Source organism: Rhinatrema bivittatum, chromosome 1 (genome assembly GCF_901001135.1).
Source record: "Rhinatrema bivittatum chromosome 1, aRhiBiv1.1, whole genome shotgun sequence".
Lineage (NCBI taxonomy): Eukaryota > Metazoa > Chordata > Amphibia > Gymnophiona > Rhinatrematidae > Rhinatrema > Rhinatrema bivittatum.
Genome location: NC_042615.1, coordinates 97,323,461 through 97,345,652, shown reverse-complemented (window position 1 = coordinate 97,345,652; position 22,192 = coordinate 97,323,461).

The window sequence follows — 22,192 nt, the reverse complement described above, 5'->3', positions numbered from 1 at the left end:
GAGATTGTCATGGAGAAGGAGGAGTTGTTGCACAAAAACATTCTCCTCTTATACACACACAAACACGTTCATGCTGTCTCTCACAGACACACACACACACACACACACACACACACATACACATACACATGCTCTCTTACACACACATATGCTCTTTCTTTTCTCTCATACACATACACTCACATGCACACATGCACTTTTTCACACAAACACATGTGCTCTCTCTTATTCTCACACACATATATGTGCTCTCACACAATCTCTCACACACACATGCTTTTTCACATTCACACACATACACACATACATGCTCTCTAATTCTCACATGCTTTCTCTCTCACACACACACACACGTGTTCTTCCTCTCAAATACATACATGCTCTCTCTCTCATTCACACACACACACACACACTCACATGATCTCTCCCACTTTTCCCCCTCTTGAAGCAACAGCAGCAGTCTCCTTCTTCAGCCCTTGTGGCCAATGGGAAGACTTCTTCTTTGGGCCATGGGGGGCTGACTCATCTCTGGTCTAGTGCTTTTTCCTGCAGAGCTTGCCACTCCACTCCTCTTCCTCCTAAGTCTTTGTTGGTGATTCAGACAGGGCTGTGATGCTCCTTCTTCTAGACCCTGTCAGCCACACTGTAAATTTCAGTGGGTCTGGGGCATTCCTTCTGCTTCTCAGTCCCTGCTGACCACACTGCAGATTCTGGAAAGGCTGCTCCTCTCCCAGTGACAGCAGTAGGTGACATTACTGGTGCCACTATAGCCTATTGGCCATAGTCATACTATAGCTCTGGCTGATTTTTAAAAAAGGGCCCCAGTGGTGATCCAAAAAACAATATACTGGTGAGCTTGATGTCAATGCTGAGCAAAATGGTAGAAACCATTCTTATAAATGAAATCACTGGCCGTATTGACAGACATTAGGATGTGCAGAGGGACGACATACGTTGCATTCGGGATTCATATTCGTCGGGGGCAGATACGTTGCATTCGTCAAGGCGGGCCCCCGATACGTTTATACGTTAATTCTTATTTGTTTCCCGGCTACAATTAACTACAACCCCCCACCCTCCTGACCCCACCAAGACTTACCAAAACTCCCTGTTGGTCCAGCGGGGGGTCCGGGAGCCATCTCCTGCACTCACACCCTCGGCTGCCGGTTTCAAAATGGCGCAGATAGCCTTTGACCTACTATGTCACAGGGGCTACCTGGTGCCATTGGTCAGCCCCTGTCACATGGTAGGAGCAATGGATGGCCGGCACCATCTTGTGCTCCTACCGTGTGACAGGGGCTGACCAATGGCACCGGTAGCCCCTGTGACATTGTAAGGGCAAAAGCTATTGGCGCCATTTTGAATACTGGCAACCGACGGCCCGAGTGCAGGAGGTTGCTCCCGGACCCCCGCTGGACTTTTGGCAAGTCTTGTGGGGATCAGGAGGGTCCCCCAAGACTTGCCAAAAGTCCCTGGTGGTCAAGCGGGGGTCTGGAAGCGATCTCCTGCACTCGGGCCGTCGGCTGCCAGTAATCAAAATGGCGCCGATAGCCTTTGCCCTTACTATGTCACAGGGGCTACCGGTCCCATTGGTCAGCCCCTGTCACATGGTAGGAGCGCAAGATGGCACCAGCCATCCATTGCTATCGTCGCCATTTTGAAACCGGCAGCCGAGGGTATGAGTGCAGGAGATGGCTCCCGGACCCCCCGCTGGACCACCAGGGAGTTTTGGTAAGTCTTGGGGGGGTCAGGAGGGTGGGGGGTTTGTTTAAATTGGCTCCTTTAGATGGCCGAATAATTCAGCAAAGATTTGTTGTATTCGTGGGGAATTGTGATACGTTTCGCTTCCGAACGAATACAATGAATATGGCCCTATATGTTGCGGATTACCAATGTTTAGGGAATGAATGCACACCCCTAATAGACATAGTTTAATGGGAAGAGCCAACATGGTTTTAGCAAAGGGAAGCATTTCATTACAGAAGTATTAGATTTTATTGACTATGTAAATAAACATTTAGATAAAGTTGAGCTGGTTGATATATTTGGATTTTCAGAAGGCATTTAACAAGACTCCTTAGAAAATTAAAAAGTCATTTGATAGGAGGCAATGTCCTATTATTGGTTGGTAGCTATTTAAAAGACAGGAAACAGAGGGTAAGACTAAATGACCCATTCTGCATCAGTCACGCACCCTTGCTCGTGGTGGGCACACCACTCTGCTATCTCTCCGGGAGACAACCAGAGGCCCACCTAAGTCCAGGCAGTCCGGGTACCCTAGGGCTCAACCTGCGGAAACCCTGGACTGTTACTGGTGAAGCCCCAGTCAGCCTATGTCTCCTTGTGTGCTCCGCCTTCTGGTAGCAGGCACTCTCTGGGTCTGACCAGAGGGCCATACCAATCCTGCACCAGGCCAAGGGTCCACCTCCAGCGCAACATCTAGGAATTCAGTTTATTTTTTCATGTAGTAATAATTCGGAGTTGAAGATCTCTCCCATTTTCCCATCTGGTCTTCTAGGGGTGTGGCCAAGGACACCGACAATGCGGAGCCCCGATGGGAGCTCCGCCATGAGGCCTGCGAGGAGGATGGTTAGCAGAGAGCCTGAGGTCGCCGTGAACTGGCTGCGGCCGCAAGGGAGGGGTGCCCAGAGCTGGTCGAAGGAAGTGCGAAGTGAGCAGGCCCGGCTGAGATGCCAACGCGGCCAGGACGCACAACTCTAGATAATTGGGGGACATAATTCCGGAATATGTAAAAAAGTGTAAAACATTTAAAAAGAAAATCTTTAGAAAAATACGTTGCCTCTGAAAACTAAGGCACATTTCCATAAGGAATTATTTGAGAGAAAACCTTTTATACATTATCGACCAAAATTTGATTGTAAGCTTTAATAGAGTTAAGGGGGAATTCTGAATTGAAAGAAGCAGAATTTGATCTATTTTATTTTATTTCTTTGCAAGTGTTGGCTTCAAATGAGCTGTAGTTGGAATCCCTGCTGAAAAACTCAATAAAGCAAACAAGCATTTCTGCAAGACATCAGTATAAATGAAGCTCCTTAGAATTATTTATTTCCAATTTTTTTCTTGCAGTGGAATCAAATTTTACTAAGCAATAAGAGGGGAAATAGCACAAAGTCAATTTGTATCCCATCAGTTCAGTCTTTTCCATTGATTAAGAAAGTAACTGGTCAGAGTATCTAATTAAATTTGCAAAATCCATTGCTCTGACATGTTTAATGAATGCTATTTTCTTTCTAAAAGCATACTTTCATCACTCTGCTTTGGGCCTAAATCTTTACACATTCTTTAATCAAGTATCAAACAAATATTTCAGCTATGTCCTCAAAAGAACTAAGAACTATTTTTAAATTTATGGGTTTCACAAGTTGCTACTACATGATTTAACTGTTAACATCTCTTAGATCTTTTGTTTTTTTCAAAGCTCCAAATGAATAGTTATCAGTATTTTGTTTACTCCCAGCAGATATGCAGGCAAGCAGTTTTAACATGGACACACTATGGGGTAGATTTTTTTAAAAAGCACGATCGCGTACTTTTGTTCGCGCAGCAGGCGCAAACAAAAGTACGCTGGATTTTATAAGATACGCGCATAGCCGCGCGTATCCTCTAAAATCCTGGATCGGCGTGTGCAAGGCTGCCGATTTTGGGCAGCCTGCGCGCACCGAGCCGCGCAGCCTGCCTCCGTTCCCTCCGAGGCCGCTCCGAAATCGGAGCGGCCTCGGAGGGAACTTTCTTTCGCCCTCCCCTCACCTTCCCCTCCCTTCCCCTCCCTAACCCACCCCCCCGGCCCTATCTAAACCCCCCCCCCCTTACCTTTGTCCCTAGATTTACGCCTGCGAGAAGCAGACGTAAATCTACGCGCGCCAGCAGACTGCTGGCGCGCCGTCTTCCGACCTGGGGGCTGGTCCGGAGGCCTGGACCACGCCCCTGGGCCGGCGCCACGCCCCGGTCCTGCCCCCGAAACGCCGCGTCATCCGGTCCCGCCCCCGACACGCCCCCTTCAAAAAACCCCGGGACCTACGCGCGTCCCGGGGCTCTGCGCGCGCCGTGGCCTATGCAAAATAGGCGCGCCGGCGCACAAGGCCCTGCTCGCGTAAATCCGGGCGGATTTATGCGAGCAGGGCTTTTAAAATCTGCCCGTATGAGGATAACTTCCAAAGCTGCTCGCACAAGGCCGTATATGTATGTATACGAGTATGTGCAAAGTTACTACAGTATTTTACAACCTGCAAACAAACGATATGCACAGGTTATAAAACATGAGTAGAGATGTGCACAAACATGTTTATATATGTAAAAACTGCAAGTCATGTAAGTTCAGACTTATCTGGATAAGTAGCGGTACTTATCCGGATAAGTTCTGATTTATCCGGATAAGTAGCAGCAACGTCGTTACTTAACCGGATAAATCTGAAAGCGTTACTTATCCATATGTAATATAACCAGGTAAGTCTAAAAAAACACTTCCTAGCCAGATAAGTCTTAAAACGCAACTTATCCTACTAAAGGATAGATTTATTACGGCTTTTCTCCCATTTTGTGTCTAAGGGAAAAATCCTTAGTGAATCAGGCACTAAGGCCTGGATTCTCTAAGGTCGCAGACCTTAGAGAATCCGACGGTAACGGGGGGCAGGGGGCGGTCCTGCGATAGCCGGCAGCAATTGCACCTCCATAAAAGGTGTAGTTATTTGGCGCGAAACTGGAGGCGATAAGGAATCTTTTCGCCGGCAGCGATGTATCCACAGCGCTGGCTCCCCGTGCCACCCCGACTCCTCCTCTTCTGGTGCCAACTCCACCCCGACTCCACCCTGAGCTAGCTATCGCGTATGAAAAGTCCCTTTTTGCGTGTGATAGCGTTAGAGAATGACCCCCTAAGCTAGATAGCTGGATAAGTCTAAAAAGTGCAACAGATTTGGCTAAATCAGATAGCTGGCTAAGTAGCGTTGTTTTGTATTGATTTTTCCAGATCTTACATAGCCAAATAAGTCCAAAAAGCACTATTTAGATGGTCAAGTAGCACTTTTTAGATGTATCCAGCTAAGTACCGCCTGCTGCTAAGCTGAATAAATTGGAATTTAGCCATACAAGCTCTGCTACCTAACTGGATAAGTTCAAATTTGTCCAAGTACCAGCAAAAGCATTACTTAGCTGGATAATTCAGAATTTAGCTGGATAAGTGTGAATACATGATATACCTGCATATTTTTACTTCCAATTTTAAAGGGCTCCATGAGTAGATGTTATACTCGATACTTAGCTGCATTTACCGCTCGTAAGTTGGGGGATTTTCTAAAATGCACATGGCAATGGAATAACCAGTTTTAGCAATTAGTCTACCAGTTTTCCCAGTCCATCTACAGCTCATTATAAGCCTCCTGGCTCTTCAGTTGCAGTTTCCCCATTTCACCCAAACCTCCCACCGAGTCATTTTTTTGACTTTTAAGATGTTAACCCTCACATACTCCAGATACTGAGCAGGAGTAAATATATGCAAGTATGATGCCAAATTTACATACATAAATTGCTTATAAAATATCGACTTATTCATGTTAATGTTGCCCCCACCCTGGAGCCTCCTTGGCCTGCCCTTTTTTTTGCACACACAAATTTACTCACATGTCCTGATTTATATGTGTATGTTGAGGTTTCTAAAATAGCATATATAACCCTATGTCGGGGGAATGGCTGTTTCCCTTAGGGCAATAAAAGTATTTGTTAGTCAGGGTTGCTCTTGCCATCCTTCCCCTTCTCTCTGCACCTCCCAGGGAGTGAGCTCTTTCTGTGGGGGGGGGGGGGGGGAAGGAAATCCTTTGTGGCCCAGGTGATGGAGTGTCTCTCATGAGGTGTGTGTATCTCATAGCTGCAGTCTTCTCCTCAGCGGTGGTGTCGGGCCGGGGTAAGTAAGAGGCCTGCTCGCGGGATGGGCTCCGCGTGCAGGATCGTAACAATACATATGACTGTGCATGTTAAACTGCCCCCTAAAACCCAACTCGCCCCCACAAGCCTCATCCCAAGTTCATAATGCCCCCTGTTACAGTGATATAAAGAGTTAAAAAATCAGTGGGCCTCCACAGAGGCTCTCTCTCTCACACAGATTTATGATAAATCCTGTTTCGGCTATAATGCATAGCTATCACAGGCATAATGCTCAGGAAAATGATGTAGTTATTTCTGTTGTTAAATCCCATGATAGTATGTTTTATGTTATTGCATGCAATGTTAACCAGCCCTCGTTTCCATTTTCTCCTCCTACTTGAATAACATTTTCAAATTTGCATATGCATTTCGCGATGTGTTATTTATTGCATGCATTATGGTGTTATCGCAGGCTTTAGGGCCCTAACAACCATGATGATGCCCTAACGTGATTTGATAAATGACCCCCTTAGTTTGATTCAGTGTGGATTTCATAAGAATTAAATAACTGAAACTTTGTTGTTATCAGTGTCAGACTTGCTATTTCATGAAATAGATAAAGGGGATGCTGCAGTTATGATGTTTTCTGATATTTCTCCTGCATTTGATGCCATTAATTACATGATTTTACTGGAGAGGTTACAGTTCATTGGCTTAAGTGAAGACATCTTTAAATGATTTAGATCATTTTTAGTGAATTGTCTTTAGTGAGCATATGTGTGAAATAGTCAGCATGGATGTGTGTGTGTGGAGTTGGCAGTTCCTCAGGGTATGGCATTTTTTCCAGTGCTGTTTAATATCTATTAGGGATGTGAATCGTTTTTTGATGATTTAAAAAAATCGTCTGATATTTTTTAAATCGTCAAAAATCGTTAGAGTCATGATACAATAGAAATTCCCCCGATTTATCGTGAAAAATCGTAAATCGGGGGAGAGGAGAGGGCGGGAAAACCGGCACACCAAAACAACCCCTAAACCCACCCCGACCCTTTAAAACAAATCCCCCACCCTCCCGAACCCCCCCAAAATGTTTTAAATTACCTGGTGGTCCAGTGTGGGGGTCCCGGCGTGATCTCCCACTCTCGGGCCATCGGTGCCATTTTGGCTGCCACTAATATAAATGGCGCCGATGGCCCGATAAAAAAAAAAAACACCCAACCCTTTAAAATGACCCCCTTAGCCTCCTCCACCCTCCCGACCCCCCCCCAAAACCTTTTAAAATTACCTGGTGGTCCAGGGGGGCGCGGGGAGCGATCTCCCGCTCTCGGGCCATCGGCTGCCAGTAATAAAAATGGCGCCGATGGCCCTTTGCCCTTACCATGTGACAGGGTATCCGTGCCATTGGCCGGCCCCTGTCACATGGTAGGAGCACTGGATGGCTGGCGCTGGACCCCCAGGGTCTTTTGGCCAGCTTGGGGGGGGCCTCCTGACCCCCACAAGACTTGCCAAAAGTCCAGCGGGGGTCCGGGAGAGACCTCCTGCACTCGGGCCGTATTGCCAGTATTCAAAATGGCGCCCACGCTACCTTTGCCCTCACTATGTCACAGGGGCCGACGGCTGGCCCCTGTGACATAGTGAGGGCAAAGGCTAGCGTCAGACAATGCAGAGATACGGGCTTGGAGAAAGTCAATGGCGTAGTCAGGCAATGCAGAGGTCCGGGCTTGGAGAGAGTCAATGGTGTAGTCAGACAATGTAGAGATCCGGGCTTGGAGAGAGTCAATGTCGTAGTCAGGCAATGCAGAAGTCGTGTCTGAGAAGGCAATCTGAAAAGGGCTAGGTATCAGGAATGCAGGGACGAAGGAAAACAGGAACAGGAACTTGCAGGGATCAGGGAACAGGAACCAGGATCATCAGGAGGCAATGAGTACACGACCAGTGTGGAGACCTGTTGCAAAGGAAGCCAAACCCGGCCTTAAGTACCGGAGCTTTGGTGATGTCATCATCCAGGGCCGTGGCCAAGTTCCTGCCGCAGGCCCTTCATAAGGGTGCGCATAGGGATGAGCGTGGCACTGAATGGCGACGTCTCTCTGCAGGCTACGCGGAGAGACCCGACACGGAACACAGAGATCTGTAGCTGAAGCTGAGGTACCAGGGGTGGCCCGAGAACGGAGCCAGCAGCCCTCCGCTGCCAGAGATGAGGAACTATTCACTGGATTCGCCAGAGAGAGGTGAGGGGGCCGGGCCGCAGGTCTGCCGTGGCCCACACATGCAACAGGTTACTACTAGTAGCCCAGAGAATCAGATTTAAGGCAAGATTATTAAACTTCAGGGATTTAAATGTTTCAGGCCCCTTTCATTTGTGAAAAGTTTTGAAGAGCCATCATCCTGATAGATCACTGAGATCCTCTGATAAGTGCATTTGAACTATCCTTTCAAAGAATGATGCTTGCCTGCCAGAGTCAAGCAAGTGTACATTTTTTGCAAAGTGTGCCAGTTTTTTGGAATATTTTGCCTTTAGATTTGAGACAAATGGAAGATTTTAAAAGCTTTAGCAAATATGTGAATGCCTGAGCTGGTTTAATTGTATATGGTCTTATTCCAATGCATATATTAAGTATTGTCTTTTGAATAAATGCTATATAGATTGTACTTGACCTGCTTATGACGACCTGGCCATTATAGATGGATTATAAAAAATTGGAAAGGAATACGACGAGTGAGGTTATCAAATTTGCAGATGATACAAAATTATTTAGAGTAGTTAAATCACAAGCAGACTGTGATACATTGCAGGAGGACCTTGCAAGACTTGAAGATTGGGCATCCAAATGGCAGATGAAATTTAATGTGGACAAGTGCAAGGTGTTGCATATAGGGAAAAATAACCGTTGCTGTAGTTACACGATGTTAGGTTCCATATTAGGAGCTACTACCCAGGAAAAAGATCTAGGCATCATAGTGGATAATACTTTAAAATCGTCGGCTCAGTGTGCTGCAGCTGTCAAAAAAGCAAATAGAATGTTAGGAATTATTAGGAAGGGAATGGTTAATAGAATGGAAAATGTCATAATGCCTCTATATCGCTCCATGGTGAGACCATACCTTGAATACTGTGTACAATTCTGGTCGCCGCATCTCAAAAAAGATATAGTTGCGATGGAGAAGGTACACAGAAGGGCAACCAAAATGATAAAGGGGATGGAACAGCTTCCCTATGAGGATAGGCTGAAGAGATTAGGGCTGTTCAGCTTGGAGAAGAGACGGCTGAGGGGGGATTTGATAGAGGTCTTTAAGATCATGAGAGGTCTTGAACGAGTAGATGTGACTCGGTTATTTTCACTTTCGAATAATAGAAGGACTAGGGGGCATTCCATTAAGTTAGCAAGTAGCACATTTAAGACTAATCGGAGAAAATTCTTTTTCACTCAACGCACAATAAAGCTCTGGAATTTGTTGCCAGAGGATGTGGTTAGTGCAGTCTGTTGCGGAGCGCTCGGAGAGCGATCCCACTTCCTGAGAGAGGTGTGTCCTTGGGCCGCGGCTCGACCCCAGAGGATTCCGAAGAGGGCTGCGGGAGGCATGGCATGCCCGAGCATGGGTAGGACGGAAGCAAGACTGGAGTGATGACCAGGCAACAGGCCCTCCTCCGGACCTGCACGATTTGGAAGACCCAACAACGCAATGTTGGTCTTGTGAACAGTCCTCCGACCGTTCCCAGCCCTTTCGGACCTGCCGCAGGGTACGGCACGAAGCGGCAGGCCGGACAGAGGCCAGGACAGTGAAGACTGGAACATAGATTCAGACGAGACTCAGGAACAGGGTACTGGAAGTGCAGACATAGACTCAGAAGCAAGGTACTGGGAGTGCAGACGTAGACTCAGAAGCAAGGTACTGGACGTGCTGACGTAGACTCAGAAGCAAGATACTGGAAGTGCAGACGAAGACTCAGAGACAAGATACTGGGCGTGCTGACGTAGACTCAGGAGCAAGGTACTGAAGGTGTAGAGGTAGATTCAAAGGCGAGGTACTGAGGATGCTGAGGTAGGTTCAGAAGCGAGGTACTGAAGGTGCAGATGTAGACTCAGGAACAAGGACTGAAGGAAGACATGGGCATTGTCCCTCAGGGCACCCCGCTCAGACCACTCCTGGGACTGAGTCAAGGGCCACCCTGACCCACGCGTCCCCAACACTGCCTTGGAGGGCAGGTTACAGACCATGCGGAGAACGGGAAAATGCAGGAGAGATACAGGCGAAGCGAACTCCGATGCTGGGATACTGACATCCGAAGCCCCATCGGCTGGCAGGAAGGGAAGCTCCAAAGCACAGGGACGAATCCCACCTGTTGGCCACTCCATGGCCCAACAGGCCAGAAGGCTCAGGAGCCAGACAAGACGAAGGGCAGAACATATGGGACTGGATCAGGAACTGGATCTGGCACCGACATCAAGGTAACAGGGAAGAAGCTGGTTGCTGCACACCGGCAGCCAAAGCAGGATTGCTGCACACCGGCAGCCAAGGCAGGAAACAGGATCAGGAACAAGGACTTCTCAGAGACTTAGAAATGAGGTACATGGCTTGCATCACAGATGGCCCTAATCAGCCCGCCCCGAGGGCTGGTCACGGACCACGGCGTGGCTTGCCGCGAGGTACCAGGACATTGGAGGACACAGGATCAAGGTGCTAGCTTTTAGAAACGAGGTACATGGCTTGCATCACAGATGGCCCTAACCAGCCCACCCCGAGGGCTGGTCACGGACCACTGCGTGGCTTGCCGCGAGGTACCAGGACATTGGAGGACACAGGATCAAGGTGCTAGCTTTTAGAAACGAGGTACATGGCTTGCATCACAGATGGCCCTAACCAGCCCACCCCGAGGGCTGGTCACGGACCACGGCGTGGCTTGCCGCGAGGTACCAGGACATTGGAGGACACAGGATCAAGGTGCTAGCTTTTAGAAATGAGGTACATGGCTTGCATCACAGATGGCCCTAACCAGCCCACCCCGAGGGCTGGTCACGGACCACTGCGTGGCTTGCCGCGAGGTACCAGGACATTGGAGGACACAGGATCAAGGTGATAGCTTTCAAGAGATTCAGAAGCAAAGTACTTAGCTTTCAGGCGAGTTTCAGGATCAAGGTACAAGGCTTGTAATATCTGGACTGGATCATGGATACCGGATTAGGAATCAGACCTCAAGGCAGGAACAGGAACAAGCGAACATCAGGACTGGAACAACTGGAGACATCAGGACTGGAACAACTGGACAAGAAGCTCCAACGGAAAACATAGAACACTTAGACCTTGCAGAAGGCTGGAACTCAAGGCAGCTCCTGGAACGAGGGTCTCAGGAGTGACCAACTCCTTGCGAAGGCAAAGACAGACTGAACGTTGAATCCCCTTGTAGAGCTGAGGTGGACAACGCCCAGGGAGGAGCCAGCAGGGGCCACACCTGGCTGGCCCTTGAAGAACAGACGAGAGGCGCGCGCTCGCACCCTAGGAAGCTGGAGAGATGAGTGCTGGAAGCTGGTGGTGTCCTCAGCCACGTGGAAAACACAGGGACGCAGCGGAGCAGCCCTGGGCTAGAGCTGGGTGAAGGCAGGTCGCTGGAGCGGCTCCCAGCCGCCAGGACTGAAGCAGAGAGAGAGAAGTGCTGGCTGCAGGACGAGCAGGGAGCTGTAGCAGGCTGCAGGCAGAGAGGTAAGGCTGGCTGCAGGGAGCTGTGGGAAACTGCAGGCACCAGCAGGGACAGCTCCCTGCCGGTCGAGGACCCGGGCAGAAGCAGGCACCAGCAGGGACGGCCTCCCTGCTGGCTGAAAGCCCCGGGATGGGCAGAGACGCGTCGGGGAGACACAGGGGCTGACACAGCTGACTCAGCCACATGGGAAGGCTCCCGGTGGGCAGACCCTGCAGCGCAGGGCTGGAGGCAGCCGGGGAGGAGCCCGGACACTGCAGCAGAGCTGCCGCGGAGGCAGCAGCATCAGCGGCCCGACTGGCCGCATGGAGGTGAGGGCCTGCCCGCGCTCCTCGTGGGCAGGATCGTAACACAGTTAGTGTAGCTGGGTTCAAAAAAGGTTTGGATAAGTTCTTGGAGGAGAAGTCCATTAATGGCTATTAATCAATTTTACTTAGGGAATAGCCACTGCTATTAATTGCATCAGTAGCATGGGATCTTCTTGGTGTTTGGGCAATTGCCAGGTTCTTGTGGCCTGGTTTTGGCCTCTGTTGGAAACAGGATGCTGGGCTTGATGGACCCTTGGTCTGACCCAGCATGGCAATTTCTTATGTTCTTATGTTCTTAACTAATAAAATATTGTATAAACTGCATGGAAAATGCCTCACAGATTATAAAATGTCATGAAATCCCACCATGGTGTGCGAGTCCTGCATGGATGGGATCCTAAACTTATTTGTAAGTTCTTTGGAGCAGGAACCTGTTGCACGCCCCGTCTGCACTCGGCCCATGCAAGGGCCTGCTCACCTCATCCCAGCTCCGACGGGTCCAAGGCCATCCTCCCCCGCTGCTGCTGCTAGCTTGGCTCGGCTGCGGCATCCCGCAGTGGCGACCGCCGGGCATTCCAGGTCCTACCAGGCCTCACGGTGGGGCTAGGCGTCTTCCGTGGCATCGGCCCTGCCCCTAGGCGCATGCGCACGGACCGCTCGACCTCTTAAAGGGTCAAGGGTGGGTCCCAGCTTCGTGGCGCACCCTGATTGATGGGAATACTTAAGGAAGTGGTCAGACACCATTTTCTCACCTTGGCAATCAGGTTGTACACTCTGGTGTCTCTAGTTTGCCTTCCAGCATCTCCTGTTCCAGTGTCTCTTGTTCCAGTGTCTCTTGTTCCAGTGTCTCCTGTTCCAGCATCTCCTGTTCCAGCGTCTCCTGTGTCTTCTGTTCCAGCAACTCCTGTTCCTTCATCTCTCCATCCTTCATCTCTCCATCCATCAGACTGATCTCACAGTACTGACCTCTGCCTGTTCTCTGACTACTCTTGATCACTGCCTGGAACCGACCTCTGCCTGACTACCGACTACTCCTGATCGCTGCCTGGAACGTGACCTCTGCCTGACCTGACTACTTCTGGATTGACTACAGGTACTGACCACTGCTTTGGCTGACCATTCTGGACTGATAATCTGGCCTTGATCCTCACTATACACTCAGACTCTCTGTTCTGGCCTCCTGTGACCTTTGGACCTTCTGCTCTGATCATCGACTGCATACCCTTGTTCGTGGTGGGCACGCCCCTGCGCTTCCTCTCTAGGAGACCCTGCAAGGCCCACCTAAGACCAGGTAGCCCGGGTAACCAAGGGCTCAACCTGAGGGAACTCCAGGTTGCTATTGGTGAAGCTACAGCTAGCCTCTGTCTCCTCCTGTGCTCCACCTCCTGGTGGCAGGCACTCTCCAGGTCCAATCGGAGGGCCGTACCAATCGTGCACCAAGCCAAGGGTCCACCTCCAGTGCAACAGGTTGCCAAGACCATGGACTAGGCGGAGTCTCCCACATGGCAGGCCATTCCAGGCCTTGCCGCTGATGTCCGAGAACAACAGCGAACTATTGAAGCACTGACTTCACCCGTGGAGAGACTACGGTCTCAGCTACAAGATTCTGTCATGGCCAATTCTGGGGGTTGGGCTCAAACCACGCCTCCACGGGCATCACTGGCCCTTCCAGGTCCACCGCATTTCAATGGGGATCCACGCCTCTGCCGAGGTTTCATCAATCAGTGCTTTATGCAATCTGCAGACCGCAGACTGCATTGTTTCCAAGTGAGATCACCAAGATTACCTTCATCCTCTCACGCCTTCAAGGGAAAGCCCTGGCATGGGCTTCCCCACTTTTGGAGCATTCTGATGACATCCTCCGTCAACTCTCCCACTTCATGACCGTTATTAAGCAGACTTTCGAGGATCCCGGTCGACAGGCTGTTGCGGGTCATCAGCTTCTCCACCTCTGTCATGACTAATGAAAAGGGGGAAAAGTGACAGAGAGATAAAGAAACACAATAATATGTCAGAAAGTCATGTACTTGACATAAGAAATGATATAATAAGAAACATTTATGACTACATCTAATTAAAAACCATTAAAGTATCAAAAGCTATATTATAATAAACCATAAGTACCAAAACCTATTATAAACAGGTATTGTAAGTAATATAACATATAAAATATCAAAAATATGTGAACTAGTTCACATAAGCACACTGGAAATAAATCTCATCATGGCCATCTTCATATTCAGCAACCAATGCCTACTTCAGGGGAACCTTATAAGGTTAAAGAAAGCAGAACCTTCTGTTCTCGAGAACAAAGATATTCTGTATTTTAAGAGTTAGGAATTCAAAAGGAGTGTGAAATCCAATGGAGAAGCTCCAGTATGCTTTCATATATTGCTCTCAGTAAGTCTGCATGTTCATAAAAAGGGGGACAGAGACTATTGTAGTTACAAAAGCACTTCAGCATAACATCTACTTAGTGTCTGATTAGGGTATAAAATTATAGGTAAAGATGGATGATAAATATGCTAAATATATAAGTATGACAATTGCAAAAACGTAATGTAACCTTGCAATATATAAGTGACATGGGTTTCTTGCTGTAGGTTATTACTTCAGGGTTAACCAACTTCAGACTATGCAAGGCTGAGGCTATAGTTCAACTGATAGCCCAGCAACAATAGTGAAACTATACACCTCATTAGCATGTAACAGCATCAAACTTTACTGAATGATTAGCAAACTTGATCAATCTGCTCACGCCACTAATACTTGAATACTGTAGAGGCTTAGACATGAAATCTTGTTCAAATGTTTCAAATTGTTTAAATCAGCAGTTAACCCCAATCTTTACACAGTCTTTGCACTGATAACAAAGTGCCAGCTTGTGTCCTACTGTGGAGCTGTTTGAATGCTGCAGGGCTGGAAATGACATTAGTGTTTCTTCTGTTACTAATGGCTGATACCTCATTACAGCAGCCTCCAGCCACGGGACCCCTCAGTCTCTGGCAATTCAAAGGACTATTTCACAACATGGATCCTTAATTAAAACAGAATTTCTTTAGTTTCCGGGCAGTGAACTCCCTGCCTTGCTGAGGGAAGGGTGATCTGGCTGCACTTGCTCCTTTCTAACTACAACTCTCCAGTGTGTTTACAGCCCTTAAAGAGACAGCACCCAATTGGCAGTCCTTCAGAGTCACAAGTGATCATTTTTTGATGGTGTCATTGTCTCCTTACTAAAGGCAGGTTACATTAAGAAAACATGATAAAGTCATATCTATACGTATACAACTCAAAAAAACTTCCAGGTAAATAAGGTTACTCAGCAATGAAACGAGGTCTCTCTCCCTTGCAGGGTCATCAGAAGAGGAAAGATGGGCGTCACCTAGGTGCCGGGGAGGGCCATGCATCCACTGTCTCACTAGTAGTAGAACTACTCTCTCATGTGCTAGCCAGAGGATTGAAAAGAATGAGCCCCTAATATTTATGAGTGATGTAAGTAACTAAGAAAGAGAGCAAAATGACATGAAGCCCAGGCCAGAGAGAAAGAAAGGTGCTGGGGTAATGACTGAGAAGTTCAAGGTCTCTTCACAGAAGATAACAGTTGGAAAATTCATTCTTACCCACGCAATGCAACCTGTGTAAATATTTCATGGAGAATGCAGTCAGTTGGGAACCATTCCTGCTGTTTAATAAATTATTATTAGGAGTTTTCTTCCAGGTTTTGTTACCGAAGCAACAGGAAATAGGAAGGAGAGGGGCATCTGCAAGTCTACAGATGAAACCTCACACTTGGCATAACTTTCATATATGGATGAATACTCACCCCCTGGAATAACTTTACATGCTAAATTAAAATAGTGCATTGAAGACTGCAATTGGTATAATTTGCATTTTATAGTGCCCCTTCTACGTTTCACTGTGTCCCTCATCCTGATTACTTTTTCTTCAGGTAACCTTAAAATCATTCAAAAGGAATGTAGTTTGATACTGAAGACGGTAAGAACATGCCTAAGATTCTCATTTTACCTGCAGTTAATTGGATATCAAAATTGTTTGCTATCACCTGGCAAACACCCTCCTACTAGGCTTTAACACTTTGTGATACTGTATGCAGTCTTGGGCCAGACTCAAACTAGACTCTGGTTGTGCTCTCATAAACTTCTTTATTGATGACAAGAAAACAAATCAGAAGAAGCATTTCTTACCTTTGTTGTTCACAAAATAAACATCAATATAATTCATAGTTCAGCAATATTAGCTTTTATTGAGCTTCCTTCTCTTCCCTAGGGCCTCCCTGTTCTCCCTGGGCCTAGCTTCTTAATCTCTTCTAAGGAGAATGCCTTCAGAGTGGAATTCCCTTCCTGTCTGTGGCTTAAGGTGGACCAATCTAAATGCCTGGTCCCAGGCTTTCAAGGAGGATCTAACATGCACTCCTTCACATACTTCAATAGTGCCTCTCGACATATGCAGCACTGTACAAAAAAGAAAAATACATAAAAGAGAGAGCCCATGATCAGTAAAGTTTACAAGTCAATCAAGGCAAACATATAGGGCAAAAGAGACTTTGAGAATTTCAGTTATTAAGAAAAGGGCTAAGATTAATGAGACTCTAAGCAGGGCATATGGTGAAGCCAGATGGAAATCACGGAGTATCTGACAGTCTTCTGAAAATGACTGAAAATGTGGCTTTTTCAAACTCTCTTCCAAATAAAAATGGCAGACAGTCTTCCAAACTGAATTTCATGGCACTTTAGCTCCTGATCTTGGTAATTGATTCCTTTATGAATATTACAGTCTGTTGCTTTCCTTCTTTGACCAAAACATTCTACCTATGTATTAACTCTAACTTACCTCTATTCTCTCTATCCATACCTTACTTTATGTTGATTTCCTCAATGTATATCTATTGATCTGTTGTAACATGCTTCAAACTCACTTGATGGAAAAGCATTAAATCAAATACATGATCAGGAAGATGATGATGATGCAAACATTATATAAATGCTATATATTTATAGATATTACCAATGCATTTGATTTTTTTTATTATTTTATCATTTTCAGAAACAATAGTTCCTCACAGGAAATACTGGCAATAGCATGGCAAATATTCCAAAAGCAAGCTACTTTAAAAGTCGTAACTAGAGAAATATAATTATCCTTCTCAAATCCTCTGATTGAGAAAAGACAAAAAGAAAAAGGTATTAGAGAGAAAATCAAAAGAGGAAAGAGAGGGCATTATATCTGAGCAACATTATTAATGGCACATTTTTATAGACACAAGGCCTATATCAACCATCTACTCACAACATAAGAATGGAATTTTTTTTTTTTTGTTTGTTTTCTTGTCTGTCTTGACTAGGTTGTAAGCTACAAGGAGCAAGGCCTGTCTATCATTAGTCTAAAGTGCTATATACACGTGTATAACCCCCACTCTGGCAGAGGTCCCTTATGCATGGGCTACAGGAAAATCTATTGCTAGGGGAATTCTGCGCTACTGCAGAATTCATAATTTCTACAGATTTCCCATCCCTTGCACAGATTTTACCTACTATGTACACAATCTGGCAAGACCCCACCACTTCACCGAGGATGTTCATTGGTGGGCATGTGGCAATGAAGCGTTTGGCTCCTTGAGCATGCTGGAGGAAGAGGGGGCCTCCAAGGAAGGTGCAGGAGCCTTAGGCACACTACGTTACAAGCTTGCAGGAACATGGCAGTGAAAAGAGCCAGCCTCCGTGAACATGCCTGAAGACTTGGGGACTAAGAAGAAGCAGCTGAAGGAGGGATTGCACAGGCTACCTGACTGCGGAGTTCCTTGGGTAGGATAACTTTCTGCTCAAGCAAATTAATTCAGCCTGGTCTGGAGGGGGGAGGAGAAGACACAGAAAAGAGGAAGAGAGAGCCCTGACTGTTGTAAGGGAATGCCCAAGTTGACTCTCATGGGAATCTGCTGCTTTATTTTTATTTTTAAATACATAAGAACATAAGATATACCACACTGGGTTGGACTAAGGGTCCATCAAGCCTATTTCCAACAGTGGCCAATCCAAGTCACAAGTTCCTGGCAAGTACCCAAACATTAGATAAATCACAAGCTACTATTGGTTATTAATTTCTAGGGATGTGAATCGTTTTTTGACGATTTAAAATATCGTCCGATATATTTTAAATCGTCAAAAATCGTTAGGGCCACGATACAATACCAATTCCCCCGATTTATCGTTAAAAAATCGTAAATCGGGGGAAGGGGGAGGGCAGGAAAACCGGCACACTAAAACCCCCTAAAACCCACCCCCGACCCTTTAAATTAAATCCCCCACCCTCCCGAACCCCCCCCCCCCAATGCTTTAAATTACCTGGCGATCCAGCGGTGGTCCAGAACGGCGGCGGTCCGGAACGGCCCCCTCAATTGCATCGTGTTGTCTTCAGCCGGCGCCATTTTGCAAAATGGCCACCGCAAAATGGCGGCGGCCATAGACCCAAAACAATTCGCCGCAGGAGGTCGTTCCGGACCCCCGCTGGACTTTTGGCAAGTCTTGTGGGGGTCAGGAGGCCCCCCCAAGCTGGCCAAAAGTTCCTGGGAGTCCAGCGGGGTTCCGGGAGCGATTTCTTGCCACGAATCGTTTTCCGTACGGAAAATGGCGCCGGCAGGAGATCGACTGCAGGAGGTCGTTCAGCGGCGGTCCGGAAACCCCGCTGAACGACCTTCTGCAGTCGATCTCCTGCCGGCGCCATTTTCCGTACGGAAAACGATTTGCGGCAAGAAATCGCTCCCGGAACCCCGCTGGACTCCCAGGAACTTTTGGCCAGCTTGGGGGGGCCTCCTGACCCCCACAAGACTTGCCAAAAGTCCAGCGGGGGTCCGGAACGACCTCCTGCGGTGAATTGTTTTGGGTCTATGGCCGCCGTCATTTTGCGGTGGCCATTTTGCAAAATGGCGCCGGCTGAAGACAACACGATGCAATTGAGGGGGCCGTTCCGGACCGCCGCCGTTCTGGACCACCGCTGGATCCCCAGGTAATTTAAAGCATTGGGGGGGGGGGGTTCGGGAGGGTGGGGGATTTAATTTAAAGGGTCGGGGGTGGGTTTTAGGGGGTTTTAGTGTGCCGGCTCACGATTTTAACGATTATCATGATAGTTTACACACCCAAACGGCAACAATACGATTCCCTCCCCCTCCCAGCCGAAATCGATCGTTAAGACGATCGAGGACACGATTCACATCTCTATTAATTTCCATTATAGCAGTTTATGGATTTTTCCTCTAGAAACCTTTTTTAAACCCAGTTACACTAACTGCTATAACCACATCCTCTGGCAATGAAATCCAGAGCTTAACTATGAGCTGAGTGAAAAATAATTTTCTTCAATTTGTTTTAAATTTCACTTCCTACAAGGTCTTCCTACAAGGTCTTCGACACACTTCCTCCTGAACAATGGACACTGGCATTTCCAGGTTAAAGCATAAGCTCTAACCCGTTAAATTATTCGTATCACGTTATATTTATTCTACCTGCCTTTATCTTCCTTCCAGCTTGTCTTAAGCTTCCAAGTTTTTCCATTCCTTGTTGATTGTAACTTTGACTTATTCCTTTTTCCTTTGTTATCTATTGTTTACCAGAATTGTTACCTCAGTTTACCCTTGTTAAAATGTAAACCGATCCGATATGGTTATCTACTATGAAGGTCGGTATAAAAAACTGTTAAATAAATAAATAAATAAATAAATAAATGAGCTACTTACTAACTTCATGGAGTGCCTTCTGGTCCTTCTATTATCTGAGAGATTAAATAACCAATTTACATTAACTTGTGCATGTCTTTCATGATTTTGTAGACTTCTATCATATCCCCCCTCAGTCATCTCTTCTCCAAACTGAACAACCCTAACTAGCCTTTCCTCATAGGGCAGCCATTCCATGTCCCTTATCATTTTGGTTGCCCTTCTCTGCACTTTCCTCAGTATAGCTATATGCTTTTTGAGATGTGGTGACCAGAATTGCACACAGTATTCAAGGTGTGATCTTACCATGGAGCGATACAGAGGCATTATGACATCATCCGTTTTATTTGCCATTCCCTTCTGAGTAATTCCTAACATTCTGTTTGATTTTTCTATTTCCACAGCACACTGAGCCCACGATTTCAATGTATTATCCACTATGACGCCTAGATCTCTTTCCTAAGATAGAACCTAACATTGACTAAAGCAAGTGCCATTTGGAAGCCCAATCTTCCAATCTCACAAGGTCCTTCTGCAATTCATCATAATCCATTTGAGATTTAACTACTCTGCATAATTTTGTGTCATCCACAAATTTGATCATCTCACTTGTTGTACCCCTTTCAGATCATTTATAAATATATTAAAAAGCATCGGTCCAAGTACAGATCCCTAAGACACTCCACTGTTTACCTTTTTCCACTGAGAAAACTGATCATTTAATCCTACTCTCTGTTTCCTGTCTTTTAACCAGCTTGCAATCCACAAAAGGACATCACCTCCTATCCCATGACTTTTTAGTTCTCTTAGAAGCGTCTCATGCGGGACTTTGTCAAACCCTTCTGAAAATCCAAATACACCACATCTACCAGTTCACCTTTGTCCACATGTTTATTCACTCTTTTAAAAAAAAATGGAGATTTGTGAGACAAGATTTCCCTTGGGTAAATGCACATTTGTTGTGTCCCATCAAACCATGTCTATCTAAATGTTTTGTGATTTTATCCTTTATAACAGTTTCCATGATTTTTCTTGGAACTGAAATCAGGCTCATTGGTCTATAGTTTCCCAGATCCCCTCTGGATCCCTTTTTAAATATAGGGGATACACTGGCCATTTTCCATTCTTCAAGTACATTGGATGATTTTAATGATAGGTTTCAAATTAACTGAAATAGGTCTGACATTTCATTTTTTAGTTCTTTCAGAGCCCTGGGGTGTATATCATCCAGTCCAGGTGATTTACTGCTCTTCAGTTAGTCAATCAGGGCTATCACATCTTCCAGGTTCACCATGATTTGGTTCAGTTGATCTCAATCATCACCCATGAAAACCTTCTCTGGAACATCCTCTCCAGAAAACACCAAAGCAAAGAAATTGTTTAATCTTTCCATGATGGCCTTATCTTCTCTAACTGCCCCTTTAACCCCTTGAACATCCAACAGTCCAATCGACTCCCTCACAGGCTTTCTGCATTGGATATATTTTAAAACATTTTTAGCCTGTTTTATCAAAGTCTTACTTTTAACTTGGAAAGCAGTCTATCATAGCCAGAAGAAGAAAAGAAGAGATAGACCTGTCATGTTAGGTTGAAGGAACTTTATTCACAATATACGTAAAAAAGCCCAACTCTGGCTGGGTTTCGCACAAGCGACTGCATCAGGGGCTAAAATGCATTAAACATACAGACATATATAATAAAATACAGACATTAAATAATAAATACATAAATAAAAAGAATCATCAAAATACACAGGATGCATAAAAAACATATAAAAACATGAAAATGTTTAAGACATTACTCAAATTAAAATAAAAAAACAGGAATACGGAAGAATACCTGGTTAGATGAAATGTACAAAGATCATGTTATAACCAAATAATGTTAAGATAAATGATGGACAGTGTCTAAATAATAATAGATGAAATCAATCAGCCAAATACATGTTACCATGTGCAAACTGCATAAATTCAAAAGATAGTACAGTGCCAGGAGTAGCCTAAAAATACAAATATAGATGCAGGGCCGGTGCAAGGGTATTGGTTGCTCTAGGTGGCCCTTGCGCTGCCCCCCAGTCGCGCTCCCCCCCCCCCCCTACCTGTTTCGGCACCAACTGTGTGCACAAAACACAAAGTCTCTATTTCTCTTTTCTGCGAGCGGGGTAGGCCCCGATTGTGGCACCACGTGGCTGCTCTTCAGTGCCCCCTATGGCTCGGTACCCTAGGCGACTGCCGAAGTTCACCTAATGGACATGTTGACCCTGTATAGATGCAGTAAATAAGATAATAAATTATGCATAAAAGATCATTGGTGAAGAGGCAGATGATATTTAAAACTGAAACAAATAGAGCAATTGAAAATAAAAATTAAAAAAGGAAGCAAAAACTTTTTTATACCTTATACCATATAAATAGTAATGGCTCTGCTAATGGGCAGAACTCCTTCGTATTTACATTAACGAATGTCAGTAAATGACATCTGGATAACCAACAAATTGAATTGGTGTATAAAAAGTCAAAACTGTGGAGTGAAGACCTAAAAAAATATATGTAATCATATAAACCACCGTAGAACTAAAAAGCATATGTAAAT